General features: G+C 42.0%; 1 long non-coding RNA gene across 1 annotated transcript in view; it reads right to left on the reverse strand.

Moving 5' to 3' along the window:
- Window positions 1-338: 338 nt before the first annotated feature.
- LOC311526891 overlaps window positions 339-16,337 on the reverse strand; it is a 45,914-nt gene continuing 29,915 nt past the window's right edge. Inside the window, exon 3 of the long non-coding RNA XR_014713183.1 lies at window positions 339-899. This is a non-coding gene — a long non-coding RNA (uncharacterized lncRNA). The remainder of the gene's footprint in view (window positions 900-16,337) is intronic.

A 16,337-nucleotide genomic window follows, 5' to 3' on the forward strand; every position in this document is an offset into this window, starting at 1 on the left:
CAATATCTGTGAGAGTAAGGGGGAGACGTTTATGGCGGGGTGGGAGGTTGAGGCAAATCGCCTGGAGGCTGATTACACTCATCCAGACACCAAGGTGATTAGAAGAGCACAGCTGGGCGCCCTGAACATCAGAGAAGCTTTGAAAACCAGTTTCATGACTGGCCAGGCTATGGTGTGGAAGTTCTATTTGTTTCTCCTTGATGGAAACCTGCCCTCTTGGTTGACTCTACTTCCCTGTAAGCCAACCAACCTCCCCACTTCGATCACCACTTTCAGAGGCAATAAAGTCATTATTGTTTCAAAATCATGCATTCTTTATTAATTCATCACACAAATAGGGGGAAAACTCGCAAGGTAGCCCAGGAGGGGTGGGTGAGGAGGGAAGCACTGGGTGGGGCGGTGGATGCGGGGAGGCGGGAATGCCACACTACAGTTCAAAAGTTACTGAATGCCAGCCTTCTGTTGCTTGGGCAATCCTCTGGGGTGGAGTGGCTGTACCCTCCCCCTGACCTCCCACGGTCTTGGGTGTCTGGGTGAGGAGGCTATGGAACTTGGGAAGGAGGGCAGGCAGGTATACAGGGGCTGCAGCGGCAGTCTGTGCTCCTGCTGACTTTCCTGCAGCTCCACCAGACACCTGAGCATGTCAGTTTACTCCCCCATTAGCCTCAGCATTGCACCCTGCCTCCTCTCATCATGCTCCTCCCTCCTCTCATAGTGTTCATTTAACGCTTTTCTGGACTCTGCCATTGCTTGCTTCCATGCACTCTGCTGAGCTCTTTCAGTGCAGGAGGACTGTCTGAACTCTCAGAACATGTCATCGCGAGTGCGTTTTTTTCACCTTCTAATCTGCGCTAGCCTCTGGCATGGAGATGATAGGGGGAGTGTAGAAACATTTGCAGCTGCAGGAGGAAAAAAAGGGAGAGTAGTATTTAAAAAGATACTTTTTAGAGAACAAAGGGAAGACTATTTCACACTGAATCAAGCAATTCACATTACATAGCACATGTGCTTTTGGTACAAGGTCGCATTTTGCCTCTTATACTGAGTGCCTGCTGGTTTGGTGTGAGACATCACACACGCTCGGCTGGGCAACAGAATTGGCTTCCAGGCAGCCATGGTAAAGCAAAGGGTTTCAGCTTCTTCAACCTTCATAACATGTGGGAAGGGTTTCAAACAGCAGCGCCCTCCTTTCCTATACCAAGCAAAACCCGTTGGGTTGGCCATTTAAAAGGAGGGGCTGCGTTTTTAGAGTGACTGTGCAGCACAACCCAACCACCACCACCACCCAATTCTCTGGGATAATCACTTCACACACACACACCCCGCATCCCCACCACCTCCACATGTAGTATCAGGGAAGATCCGTGTCAGCCAAATGCGAACAGCTCAGCATGAAGGACCTCCCCCCACCGCGCGGCTAACAGTGGGGATGATTTATTTTCAGCCAAAGGGAAACAGCCCAGCAGGAACGGGCACCTCTGAATGTCCCCTTAGCGTGGTAAAGTGTCCTACCATGGAGGACAGAATAAGGCTGCCCTCCCCAGAAATCTTCTGCAAAGGCTTTTAGAGTACCTCCAGGAGAGCTTCATGGAGATGTCCCTGGAGGATTTCTGCTCCATCCCCAGACACATTAACAGACTTTTCCAGGAGCTATTCAAGAAGGATGTGGATAAATTGGAGAGAGTCCAGCGAAGGGCAACAAAAATGATTAGGGGACTGGAACACATGAGTTATGAGGAGAGGCTGAGGGAGCTGGGATTGTTTAGCCTGCAGAAGAGAAGAATGAGGGGGGATTTGATAGCTGCTTTCAACTACCTGAAAGGGGGTTCCAAAGAGGATGGCTCTAGACTGTTCTCAATGGTAGCAGATGACAGAACGAGGAGTAATGGTCTCAAGTTGCAGTGGGGGAGGTTTAGATTGGATATTAGGAAAAACTTTTTCACTAAGAGGGTGGTGAAACACTGGAATGCGTTACCTAGGGAGGTGGTAGAATCTCCTTCCTTAGAGGTTTTTAAGGTCAGGCTTGACAAAGCCCTGGCTGGGATGATTTAACTGGGAATTGGTCCTGCTTTGAGCAGGGGGTTGGACTAGATGATCTTCTGGGGTCCCTTCCAACCCTGATATTCTATGATTCTATGATACTGGCCGTGAATGCATCCCAAGTCTTCAGGGCAAATTACTCATTAAACACGCTTGCTTTTAACCCCTGTATTATATTTACAAAGGTACACTCACCAGAGGTGCCTTCTCCGGCTTCAAGGTCCGGGAGCCAGCCTTGGGAGGGTTGGGAGGGTATTGGCTCCAGGATAATGAACAGTTCCTGGCTGCCGGGGAGAAGGAATTCTCCGCTTGCCTGATGGGCACTATCCTCAGCCTCCCCCCCTCATCTTCCTCATCCACAAAATCCTCATCCCTGTTGCATGAAACTTCCCCCTTGCAGGTGTCCACGGACAGTGGTGAGGTAGTGGTTGGGCCCCCCACCTAGAATTACATGCAGCTGATCATAGAAGCAGCATGTATGGGGCTCTGACCCAAAGCGACCATTTGCCTCCTTTGTTTTTTGATAGGCTTGCCTGAACTCCTTAATTTTCACGTGGCACTGCTGTGTGCTCCTGTTGTAGCCTCTGTCCATCATGCCCTTGGAGATTTTGGCCTATATATTGGCATTTCGTCTTTTGGAATGGAGTTCTGCCTGCACAGATTCTTCTCCTCATACAGCGATCAGATCCAGTACCTCCTGTTTGGTCCATGCTGGAGCTCTTTTGCTATTCTGGGACTGCATAGTCACCTGTGCTGATGAGCTCTGCATGGTCACCTGTGCTGAACTGCTCGCCACGCTGGCCAAACAGGAAATGAAATTCAAAAGTTCTTGGAGCTTTTCCTGTCTACCTGGCCAGTGCATTGAGTTGAGAGTGCTGTCCAAAGCGGTTACAATGGAGCACTCTGGGATAGCTCCTGGAGGCCAATACTGTTGAATTGCGTCCACACTACCCCAAATTCGACCCAGCGAGGTCGATTTTAGCACTACTCCCCTCACCCAGAGGAGTACAGAAATCGATTTTAAGATCCCTTTAAGTCGACAAAACAGACTTGGTCGTGTGGATGGGTGCAGGATTAAATTGACCTAACACTGCTAAATTCGACCTAACCTCATAGTGTAGACCAGGGCTAAGTGTAAATGCAATAAATTCAATTTCCTAGAGGTTGTCATGAGAGATGACAACTCTACCTCTACATATAGGAGCATCATCAGCTTGAAATCTACTCTTTTAAAAAAAATAGCTGTAAATAGTTTCAGGTATCTCACCTTTCCCTCAGTCTCTCTGCATTTTTATTTTTGTGCTTATACAATCTAAGGCTCCAGTCCTATAACAAACTCCACACAGGGCATTAATTTTAATATTAGTAAGTTTAAAAAAATCAAGGTAGAATTGTGATGTTTAGCTTGGTGTTCCTTTAAATTTTTGCCTGACAACCTGTTTAAAATATGGTAATACTAATAGTAAAACAAGCCAAAGTATCTGCATGTGATGTACACAAATGCATCCCATGTTAACTAAATGTTCAACAAAAGTGTGCTCCAACAGTAGGGTGTGATTGCTTGTGGGGCATAACTAGGGCCCTACCAAATTCATGGTCCATTTTGGTCAATTTCAGGGTGATAGGATTTTAAAAATAGTAAATTTCATGTTTTCAGCTATTTAAATCTGAAATTTCACATGTTGTTATTGTAGGGGTCCTGACCCAAAAAGGAGTTATGCAGGGGGGTTGCAAAGTTATTGTAGGGGGGTTGCGATACTGCTACCCTTACTTCTGCGCTGCTTCTGGCAGCAGCAGTACTGACTTCAGAGCTTGGCAGCTGGAGAGCAGTGGCTGCTGGCCAGGAGCCCACCTCAGAGGGCAGGGCTGCTACCAGCAGCAGCGCAGAAGCAAGGATGGCATGGTATGGTATTGCCACCTTTCCTTCTGCACTGCTGCCTGCAGAGCTGGATGCCCAGCCAACAGCCGCTGCTCTCCGGTTGCCCAGCTCTGAAGTCAGCGCAGAGGTAAGGGCGGCAATACCGTGACCCCCCTAAAATAACTTTGCAACCACCCCCCCACCCCCCCGCAGCTCCCTTTTGGGTCAGGACCCCCAGTTTGAGAAACGCTGGTCTCCTCCGTGACATCTGTATAATATAGGGTAAAAGCACACAAAAGACCAGATTTCACAGTCAGTGATGCATTTTTCATGGCCAACGAATTTGGTAGGGCCCTAGGCATAACCTAAGGAAGGTTTAAAGGTTCATCTGAGTGACCTCTTGAAAAATGGGTGTCAGAGATACCAAAGGTGAGAGTGGAGACTTCAAGTCAGGACTGTTGTATTCCTGGATCTGCTGCTCTTTTGCTAAGTGACTTTGGGCAAGATGCACCACCCCAGGGTGAGCTCCAGAAAGCATTGCCTCAGAGCGGGACAATAGCTTCTTTTTCTCCCCAGCAAAATACAGCAAGAGAGCCATTGCCACTCCACCCCTTAAAATGATGTAACGTGCTCTTCCTCATGTGGCTGGCCAGATCTGCAGGTTAGTACAGGGAAGATGATATGAACACCTCCCACTCCCTATCCCTCCCTTTCCCCTTTGGAATGGCTAGTGCATGGGCAGCCCACGCATTCACTGTGTGCAAGAACTTTTCATGCCTTTTGTTCTGCACACATAGGCACACCAGCACAGGACCAAGCCAAAAACCAGGCCTTTCCCACTGTGAAATGGGTATAATACCTTCCTCAAAGGAGTGTTCTTGGACATGAAGTATATTTGAAAATATGCTTCTCGTCCTCAGATGAAGTGTAAACTATTATTATTATGCTCCCTTGACTCTTCATTTAAAGCTATTTCCTGGGAATCTGTAGCTCTCTGCCGTAAATTCTCCTATGATGAATTCATCCTAGCTGGAACTGAGTGAAGAAATATCAAAGGGAAAAAAATCTTGCTTTGACCTTTTTACAGTTAGATACAGGGCTATCAAATGTCAAATGAGGATAATTTTTCATGTGATATTTACTTCCTGTGTCCTGAAGAGCAACACTGCCAGCTATTCTAGCTCTAACAATCTATTCCTGTGGAGATATATTTTATTAATTATTTATTATCATTATTATTATTTTATTATTACATATTTGTAAGAATTGTGCAGAACGAAAGATGGAATGATTACAGAACGCTGCTGTTTCTGTACAGGAATTGTGACAGCTATTCTCTACTTCCCTCCTCTTGCCATTTTTCTCCTTGCATAAAATAATGGAAATTCAACCCCAAAACTCTGTGAATGGCTCATTCTCTTAAGATTTAAAATCATGATTCAGGGATAAACTCTCATGCTCCTTCATTCTTAGTTTTCCTTTGCCCCCTCCCCAAATTGGTCACTTCTTTTCTTTCTTCCCTTGTGTCTTTCTCCCTATGTCCTTGCATAACACAGAGAGGACCCTCCAGGGATGGATTACATTGTCCTTGTGCAGAAGTTAGGGTAAACTCGCTCCATGTCAACCTTTTTTCCCCGCTTGCCCTAGACTTCATGGAGGGTACTCTTATCGGAAGAAGCATACTCGGGATAGGCAGGCCAGTGAAGGGAACACATATCATTCTCCCATAAGCCGCAGCCACTCCCCTGGAAAGTCAACAAAACTAGATTGTATTAACTTTCTGTGCCCTTCCCACTGCATAAACTCACAGTGAGATTGATGCCCCTTTAAGGGGGACCCCGGGACAGCTACCACCTAGAAAAGCACTGAGTAGGGAATGGGGGGGCGGGATGGGGGAATTGTTGGGCCCATAGAGTCAGGAGTGAAGCTTGAATGTCTCTGGCCTCCATCTTGTCCCCTCTGTGTCTGCACAGATTCCTGGTGATCTGCAAGGATAATAGGCAGCCCCCCTGGACTATTATGGGCTTGGAGGGACAACCACTGCATCTCATAAAACAATTATGAAGAAATCTCCCCAAGAAGAACCTCAAGGAGATTTCTTTCCTTTTAGCTCCCTCCCATAGATTTAGCCAGACGAGGTCTTGACCTAGCCTCATGATAGGACAACCTGACAGGAAATCTCCCACTTGCCAACTAATCCATACATCAGATTTTATATAAATAAAGCATTTTCTACAATACAGTATTTTTCTCCTGCTCAACCCATACCTGTAAAATAGATATTTGTCCAGCAGCAAATGTGAAGTGATCAGTATGAGCCATGGTGAGAGCAAAGCTGACCAAGAATCAGGCAAACTTATCTCTGATTTTTCTAACTGATATGAGTGTAAATTTCACCCTTAATGTTCCATTAACATACTTCTGAAATGAATACACATTCTCCAATTACTTTCAGACTTTAGCTAATTTTTTAAATCCAGCTTTCTCTAAGTAGTGATAAGGAAATCCACTTATTTTCTCTTCAGCTGAACACCAAACAGCAGCCCTCTGTATTCATTAAATGCTTATTACGCAGTAGCCAATTGTTTTACAAGAGAGCATTGAGATTTGGGGGCATTTACAGGGAAGCCAGAGAGATTAATACTAAGAATGAGTCCTGGCAAGATTATCCCCATCAACTCCAACAACCAGCAACTACTCTTTCCAGTTTGTTTATGAGACGGTGGCAGGGCAGTTCCCTCTGGGGGGACAGTGGACGGAGAAGAACACTGTTCCCTCCACCACTACTCAAAAAGGCTTTTTAAATGTGAAAGCTCTCTTATGAAAGGAAGGATGGACTTGTTAAGGCACTGGATTAGGACTCCGAGAATGGGTTTCTGCTTTTGGCTCCATCAAAGGCTCGCCTCTGCAACCTGGTTTGGGCAAGTCAGAATGAGTCTGTGCCTCAGTTCACCATGTGTTAAGTAGGGATGATAATAATACTGCTGTCCTTGTCAGCTCTATTTAGATGCAAGACAGCACAAAAACTGTGTGTACGTACAGCACCTAGCACACTGGGGGGCCAATCTTTCTTGGCACAGCTGTGATACAAATAATCAATAATAATATAATGGCCAACCAACAAGCTATGGGCAGTCATATTAATTTCTACTGAAGATCCTATCTCTCCTAGGTACTTATATGGCCCCCATTCCCTTAATATCTGAGCACCTCATAATCTTTAATGTTCTATCTGCACAACACCCCTTTGGCAGGAAAGTGCTACCCATGGGGAACTGAGGCACAGAGAGACTAAGGACCAAATCCACAAAGTCATTCTGTTAAAATCAATAGAATTTAGGAGCCTAAATACCTATGTAGATCTGGGCCTAAGTGACTAGCCCAAGATCACACAGTAAGTCTGTGGCAAAGCAGGGGACTGAACAGAGGTCTCCCAAGTACCAGGTTAGCACCCTAACCACTGGCCCATCCTTCCTCTCACCTTTCAGTGTTCTAATGCGATAGAAGCCACCTTACATCAAAAGGTAGAGAGAACCTGGGACAGACGGACTGATCCAATGCCCACTACAGTCAATCGAAAGACTCCCATCAGCAACAGTGGTCACTACACTGCGTCCTGGGAAAGAACCTTGGAAACCAGCAGTCACCTTTCGCCCTTTCTGCCATGAGGGATCCATAGAACAACAACCAAGCACACAGGTTTTGAACCCATTCTTTCATTTCATGACACATCGTGGCATGTTTGAACTGAAAACTTTTAGGCATGGTCTTTGGGAAAGGGGCTGTTAGTGGAGGGAATAAAAAGCATTTTAACAAAGCAAAATTACTGAAAGAACAGTGTCCTGAATGGGGTAAATTAAAAACTTTAGTGGGGGGTGGTTATTATATTTACATCTAATTAAGGGCTGGGACCTGTAAGTAATTTATGGTGGGGTTTTTGAAAACAGTGGGATAAACATTAACTGTCCTGGCATCCTGCATAGTTCATGTGTGGGTACTTGTATGACATTCTCAACCTTTATTTTTCTAAAGCTGTGTAAGAAACACTGGTATTTATTCTCGTCTCACTTACGTAAGTTTTACACCAATGTAATTCCTTGGACCTATGTAACCGAGAGGAGAATCAGGCCCACTGAGCAGTAGCGGCCTGATACAAAGTCCATTAAAGTAAAAAAGAGTCTCTCCATTGTCTTCAATCAGCTTTGAAGCAGGCACTAGGATGTATGAACCTTAGGGAGCCTGAATTGTTGTGGGATTTTTAAACTTCTTTGGGGGGTTGCAAAAGGAATCTAAGTCTGCCAGCTCTTCTGCTGTGTAATTTAAAGTCATGGTTTGTTTTATTTCCTCTAAGGATAATTCAATAAAAAATTTTAAAAGCTTTTTTTTTTAACTAAAGACAGTCATGTGTAACGCATTAAGGGTAGAAGAACAGCCCCATAATCAAGACTTGGCACAATCTCTGTCCCTAAAGATATATACTTTTTAACATTAGGATTTTTTTCTCCCCCCTTTCTCCGCTTCTTTCCCACAGTCTCCCTGTCTTTGTTTTTACTCAGCCTGTTCTCTGTTGCATTTCTTTCACTATTTTTCACTGTCTGCTCACTCACTATATTTCTGTCTGCTCCTTGTTTCACAGTCACTCCTAGAATATGCTACCAATACTGTCTGAGTGTGGATCAAAATTTCTAATCAATGGTATTTCAGCAGGTTTAAAATCTGTCAGAACATTTTAACCCACAGCTAATAAGAACAGGATGTCCATGGATTATTTCCAGCTTTCTATCTCTTGTGATCTTACCCCTCTGACTCAAAAGTGCTGCATGCTGAATAGAACTGGGTCCATTCTCCAAAAATAACTTCCATGGATATTCACTCAAATAGAAGTTTCAATTAGCTTTGGTTGTGTTCATAAGCCTTTTATGTTCACTTCCCATGAATATGCTGTGAATGAGGTTACTGACAGCAATGATCATGGAAAACAGCAAATTTTAAATTAATATTAGCACACGTTTGAATTGCTTTGGAATGGTCCACACACCAAGAATCATCATAGAAACTATCCAGCAAATAATTTTGAATAACAAATAAATGTGAGAAAACCATAAGCTGCTAGTGGACAGGTAATTAAGAGAAATAAGAGGCTAAACTGCATAAATTATTAATTATTTCTTCAGTTCAAATATTGAATAAATATTGTTCTTTATCTGAGACTGTTGAAATAGTTTTAATACTTGCTTTCTCAGCTACTCCCTGTAGTAATCCAGTTTCCAATGTGACCATATATCGATACTACATTAAGAGAACCTAAGACTGAGCTCAAGTACTGCTATTAAGGCAGGTAATCATGGTGAGCTGTCACACAGCTCATCCTATCTCTCTGCCTTCAGACACATTTCTTATTAACATAATCTCTAAGGCCGAGATTTTCTAAATTCCCTAATGATTTTAAGTGCCTCAATTCTGAAATGCCAAACTTCAGATACATTAAAGGAACATGATTTTCACAAAGTGCTGAGCACCCATTCTCTAAAATTTGGCGCTTTTAAGGGATCTGAAGTTAGATACCCAAAAACTGACCCAAAATCCACTAGCCACTTTTGCAAATCCTGCCTTAAAGTGTTTACTAAAAATGTTAGAGACTTGGATGATCTCCGTTAATATGAGCTCAGACCCAAAGCTTCTGTTAACATTGTATGAAGGTCAATCCTTTACATTCCACCTCGGAAGCCCAGAACCCAGTTTTTACTTACAACATTATTTTCTAAGGATTCCCATTTGGATATAATAACGTGTTGTCTTTCATAATTGCATTTACCACAGTTTACAGATTCTCAGCTTTGACTCTACATACCTGTGATAGATTCTCCCACTTTCCAGTTCTGCTCTCCAGCATTACAATTATTGATCTAGATCATTTTATTTTACTTTCCAGTGTTTTTGATTATTTTTGATAAAAGATGTATTGCCCTATTCAACAACTATTAAAGTACTAAGACTTTATCTAAAGGTTTTCTTCAATGAGTCATGGATAACGTGGCCAGAGAGAAAGAGATGTCCCAACAGCCACTGGTATCAGCCCAGATGCCGTCCCCAGACCCAGATAGTTTAAAATCCAGTAGCATTATCCAGATAAGCTTTGCTTTATAAGGTAGGTATTGTCCAGGTAAGCTTTGGAAGCCATAACCAACTGAAATGATAAAAAGGAAAATCTAAAGGAAATTCAAACTATTCCAGTAAAATAGACTCCACCAAGTAGACTCCAAAATAATCTAGCCAGCTTTGTTGATTTAGTTTGTATGACCCCATTCCTCTCTACCAGCCACAACCCAGTTTCACTGCAGGAACAAGCATCCACAAGGGATCTGCAGGCTGATTCCAGAAAGAAAAAAAAAAGAAAAAAGTGATCAAAGAGGCCTATGAAGATTAGCAGACAAAACAGCCAGCTTAGAGCACTGAACAACACTGGTGCCCATCAGAAGCACACATTTTTTTAAAAATAAAGCTTAGATACAAGGTGCATTCTCATCTCAGCATCTTCTCCTGAGCCTCTTTTGTGAAGAGGATAATGGTTTATTTGCTCATTTTATTAGTATCATAAAATTGCAGTAGCACATATGATCCAGTGATGCAAAAAATTTTCCACACTGTACAATGCTGCAACTGCTTTACCACAATGCAGACTAAAATCTTGTTTCTCCACCCCAAAGCATATTTTTATGCTTACATAAATAAAAGTGCCAGGCACAAATACACTGGTCCCACTGGTGGTCATTACTGATAGGTTTAAATGGCCTGTGAAGAAAAGGAAGTTACAAATAGATTAACTCTGAGTATTTTTATTTCATGGACTTATAAATGTAGCAAAATGGAAATTTTTACATCAACAGAACTACTCATGAAAATGAGCAGCATTTGGATCATAATTTTCCTTTTTGTTCTATTTATAAGACTATGAAATAAAAAGAGCCATAGTTTAGCTATTCCCAACTTCCTGTCTTTTAATGTACAAGGGGAGACTCATTATTATGTCTCATGGTAGCACCTAGGAGCCCTAATGATGGACCAGCTAAGTGCTATACAAATACACTCAGATGAATAGGATGAGTATAGATTGTAAATGGGTCCAAACCCAAACCATAAATCCAACAATCCTAAATTTGGAAAACTATGGGACCAGGTATCAGGTATACCACCTAAAGCAGTGGTTCTCAACCAGTGGTACACATATCCCTGGGGGTACGCAGAGGTCTTCCAGAGGATACATCAACTTATCTAGATATTTGCCTTGTTTTACAACAGGCTACATAAAAAGCACTAGTGAAGTCAGTACAAACTAAAATTTCGTACAGACAATGACTTGTTTATACTGCTCTATATACTGTATACTGAAATGTAAGTAAAATATTTATATTCCAGTTGATTTACTTTATAATTATATGGTCAAAATGAGAAAGTGAGCAATTTTCCAGTAATAGTGTGCTGTGACACTTTTATATTTTTATGACTGATTTTGTAAGCCAGTAAAAGTGAGGTGAAACTTGGGGGTACGCAAGACAAATCAGACTGCTGAAAGGGGTACAGCAGTCTGGAAAGGTTGAGAACCACTGACTGAAAGTTGTACTCAAACCCAGAATAAAGACAGAAACTGTAGAAACATATGGAAAGTATACCCTCCTCATACAAATAACTGTAGGCACTGTGGTGTGTTCATGCTAAAAGTCTATGCTTTCTGTCTAGGATAGAGAAGGGGGAACCTTGACTACAAGCAGTTATGATGAAATAGGAACTGTAAATTGAATGAGACATGGAGAATTGGGAGAACAGCATTACGCCATAGTTCAGAGGTGGACAAACTACGGCCCGCAGGACCATCCTGCCTGGCCCTTGAGCTCCCCGCCGGGGAGGCTCTCCCCAGCCCCTCCCCCGCAGTTATGCCGCCATGGGGGCAGCGCTCTGGGCGGAGGGGCTGTGCGCTCCATGCGCGGTGGTGTGTCTGGCTCCAGCCAGGCAGCGCGGCGGCCTGACATGCTGCTCTGAGGGGGCCGGGGCCAATGGGCAGTCAGGGGACAGGAAGTGGTTGGATAGTCGTGGGAGTCCCAGGAGGCCTGTCAGGGGGCGGGGGTGTGGATAGGGGTCAGGGCAGTCAGGGGACACGGAGCAGGGGGGGTTGGATAGGGATGGGGGGTCCCGGGAGGGGGCGGTCAGGGGACAAGGAGCAGGAGGGTTGGATGGGTCGGAGGTTCTGAGGGGGACAGTCAGGGGGTGAAACTGGGAAGGGTAGGATAGGGGGCTATTTTGGGAGGCACAGCCTTCCCTACCTGGCCCTCCATACACTTTTGCAACCCCAATGTGGCCCTCAGGTCAAAAAGTTTATCCACCCCTGGCATAGTTAGACTAGATACTTTAAACAGTTAATTATTTAAGGTAGAATTGATTTCATGGAAGTTAGGAGCCTAAACAGCAGTTAGGAGCCTAATTCCCTTTGAGCATTCCACCCTTTGTGCCCAATTCAGTCTTGGTATAAACATGATGTAATCTCAAGGGATTGTGATTCTTGGGAAGTAAAAGTAGATTATTTTATATATAGTAATGGTAAAGGCCAACCTGATTCTTCATGATCTTACATGAAGTTCTCATCATCTGTAGAATACCAGTCCACCAAGCAGGCAGAAGCAATCAAGGTTTTAAGTAGTTACCCAGCTTCACCTGTGATCTTTGTGATGTGTGCCTCATGATCTCTCCTTTCAAATCAATGTCCTTCCAATGATAAACAGGCAACATCTTCTGTCCCCCATGACTGAACATGTCCTGGTTTAACAACATTTCTATGTTACAATAAATCTACAGACAGAGTTCTGGATTTCATAAGTATAAAGTATACTACACAATGCTTACATTGTAAGTTCCCCGGTATCCACAGTTAAAGGGCCATACTACAGGTTGCCTTTTTCCTGTAGGAGAACCTACAAGCAAGTGTTCAGAATAAAGGGAAAATGGATATTTCTAAGGACCTGATCCTGCAAATTGCTGAATGCCCTTAACTCCCATGGACTTCTGTATGATTACTCACATGCTTAAAATGCTTTGCTGATTCAGAGCCAGAGAATTCAGCACTTTGCAGGGTTGAGCCCTTTGTGCGTCGTCTTCTCCTTTAAGATTATTAGATTAAGATTGTAATTAAGTTTAGATTAATAATGTAAGATTAAGGCCTTACATTATTTTTCAGCTTTTATAATCAAAGGAGTTACTCTGGATAAAAGAGAGCAAAATTTGACCAATTTTAATAAATTTTTTTCTCACTTAAAGCTATGAAAACTTTTAAGTGAGTGTGAGAAAAATCTACTGAATACCACCAGAAAAAAAAATGTATAGGTACCTTGACATGAAAAGAACACATTGCCATGCTACTTAGATCTCATGATTATTTAAAGATCATGTTTAATATGATAGGATCTAATGTATGCTTTGTCATTTTAGTCAGAAGGGAAAGCAGATCTTTTGGCTGTGCAAATATAACAGGATTGCTAAATCTCCTTTGATTTCCGTGCTTTATAAAAACTTTTTGTACTGCTGCGTAAATACCATATTTGTGAATCATTTCCCCAGTGTACATAGCTGCATCATCATGTTTAGGACACCATGTTCTGCTTCTTGCATCAGAGGTAGGCAGTTTCCGTTCTGGCTTAAACCAAGCAGATTAAACGTAAATTTACAGCTCTGACAAATATTCATTGCTTCCTGTTGTACAGGCCAATCATTGAGATAAAGATAGTGAACTCACCCCGAAATCTTTTCATTTACTTATCATTATTGTTGGGGATTTTTTTATTATTATTTTCTCTGAAGCCTGGACCTTAACTATACCTTTGACCAAGAAATTTTGACCTTGACAAAAAATTATTGACTACCCCTGCCTTAGACTTTGTGCCACATTCATCCTGCTGAGTACTGTGTCAGTCCCCTACCCCTCTTCAATGCATGTTTATTAAATAATTGCATTGTTGTTTATTAGAACTTGTAATATTTTCTCCAAAGCATTTTTAATGTCTATGGAGTATTTCAGTTTGTTACTAATTAGTAATCTAACTGCAAAAACATTTTACAACAGTTCTTAAGCCCGTTGATCTATATTTATTATTTATAGTACAGTAGCTCATCATTAATTGCAATTTTAATAGCACTGTTAAACAATAGAATACCAATTGAAATTTATTAAATATTTTGGATGTTTTTTCTACATTTTCATATAGAGAATGTATCCTTTGTTGTAATTGAAATCAAAGCATATTATTTTTATTACAAATATTTGTAGTGTAAAAATGACAAACAAAAGAAATAGTATTTTTCAGTTCACCTCATACAAGTACTGTAGTGCAATCTCTTTGTTGTGAAAGTGCAATTTACAAATACAGATTTTTTTTATTGCATAACTGCACTCAAAAAGAAAACAATGTAAAACTTCAGAGCCTACAAGTCCATTCAGTCCTAATTGTTGTTCAGCCAATCGCTAAGATAAACAAATTTGTTTACATTTACAGGAGATGATGCTGCCCACTTCTTACTTACAATGTCACCAGAAAGTGAGAATAGGCATTCCCATGGCATTTTTGTAGCAGGCATTGCAAGGTATTTACGTGCCAGACATGCTAAACATTTGTATATTCCTTCATGCTTCAGCCGCCATTCGAGAGCACATGCTTCCATTCTGATGACACTCGTTAATTAAATTTGTAATTGAACTCCTTGGGGGTTGAATTTTATGTCCCCTGCTCTGTTTTACCCGCATTCTGCCATATACGTCACGTTATAGTAATCTCGGATGATGACCCAGCACATGTTGTTCATTTTAAGAACACTTTCACTACAGATTTGACAAAACACAAAGAAGGTACCAATGTGAAATTTCTAAAGATAGCTACAGCACTCGACCCAAGGTTTAAGACTCTGAACTGCCTTCCAAAATCTAAGAGGGATGAGGTGTGGAGCATGCTTTCAGAAGTCTTAACAGAGCAGCACTCCGATGAGGAAACTACAGAACCCGAACAATGAAGAAAGAAAATGAACCTTCTGCTGGTGACATCTGACTCAGATAATGAAAACGAACATGTGTCGGTCTGCACTGCTTTGGATTGTTATCAAGCAGAATCTGTCATCAGCATGGACGCATGTTCCTTGGAATGGTGGTTGAAGCATGAAGGGACATATGAATCTTTAACTCATCTGGCATGTTAAATATCTTGACACGCTGGCTACAACAGTGCCACGGAACACCTGTTCTCACTTTCAGGTGATTGTAAACAAGAGGCAGGCAGCATTATCTCCTGCAAATGTAAACAAACTTGTTTGTCTGAGGGATTGACTGAACAAGAAGTAGGACTGAATGGACTTGCAGGCTCTAAAACTTTCCATTGTTTTATTTTTAATGCAGGTTTTTTTTTTACATAATTCTACATTTGTAAGTTCAACTTTCATGACAAAGAGATTGCACTATAGTACTTGTATTAGGTGAATTAAAAATACTATTTCTTTTGTTTTATTACAGTGCATATACTTGTAATCAAAAATAAATATAAAGTGAGTACTGTACACTTTTTATTCTGTGTTGTAATTGAAATCAATATATTCGTAATTGTAGAAAACATCCAGAAATATTTAAATAAATTGTATTCTATTATTGTTTAACAGTGCAATTAATTGTGCGGTTAATCATGATTAATTTTTTTAATCATGCAATTAATTGCATTTAATTTTTTTATCGCTTGACAGCCCTAGTTTTAACCTATAAATCATAGATTCATAGATACTAAGGTCAGAAGGGACCATTATGATCATCTAGTCCGACCTCCTGCACAACGCAGGCCACAGAATCTCACCCACCCACTCCTGCGAAAAAACTCTCACCTATGTCTGAGCTATTGAAGTCTTCAGATCATGGTTTAAAGACTTCAAGGAGCAGAGAATCCTCCAGCAAGTGACCCGTGTCCCATGCTACAGAGGAAGGCAAAAAACCTCCAGGGCCTCTTCCAATCTGCCCTGCAGGAAAATTCCTTCCTGACCCCAAATATGGCGATCAGCTAAACCCTGAGCATATGGGCAAGATCCACCAGCCAGATACCCAGGAAAGAATTTTCTGTAGTAACTCAGATCCAGGAAAGAATTTTCTGTAGTAACTCAGATCCCACCCCATCTAACATCCCATCACAGGCCGTTGGACCTATTTACCATGAATAGTTAAAGATCAATTAATTACCAAAATCATGTTATCCCATCATACCATCTCCTCCATAAGCTTATCGAGTTTAATCTTAAAGCCAGATAGGTCTTTTGCCCCCACTGCTTCCCTTGGAAGGCTATTCCAAAATTTCACTCCTCTAATGGCTAGAAACCTCCATCTAATTTCAAGTCTAAACTTCCCAATGACCAGTTTATATCCATTTGT

Source organism: Lepidochelys olivacea (assembly GCF_965140295.1).
Source record: "Lepidochelys olivacea isolate rLepOli2 genome assembly, chromosome: 1".
NCBI classification, from domain to species: domain Eukaryota; kingdom Metazoa; phylum Chordata; order Testudines; family Cheloniidae; genus Lepidochelys; species Lepidochelys olivacea.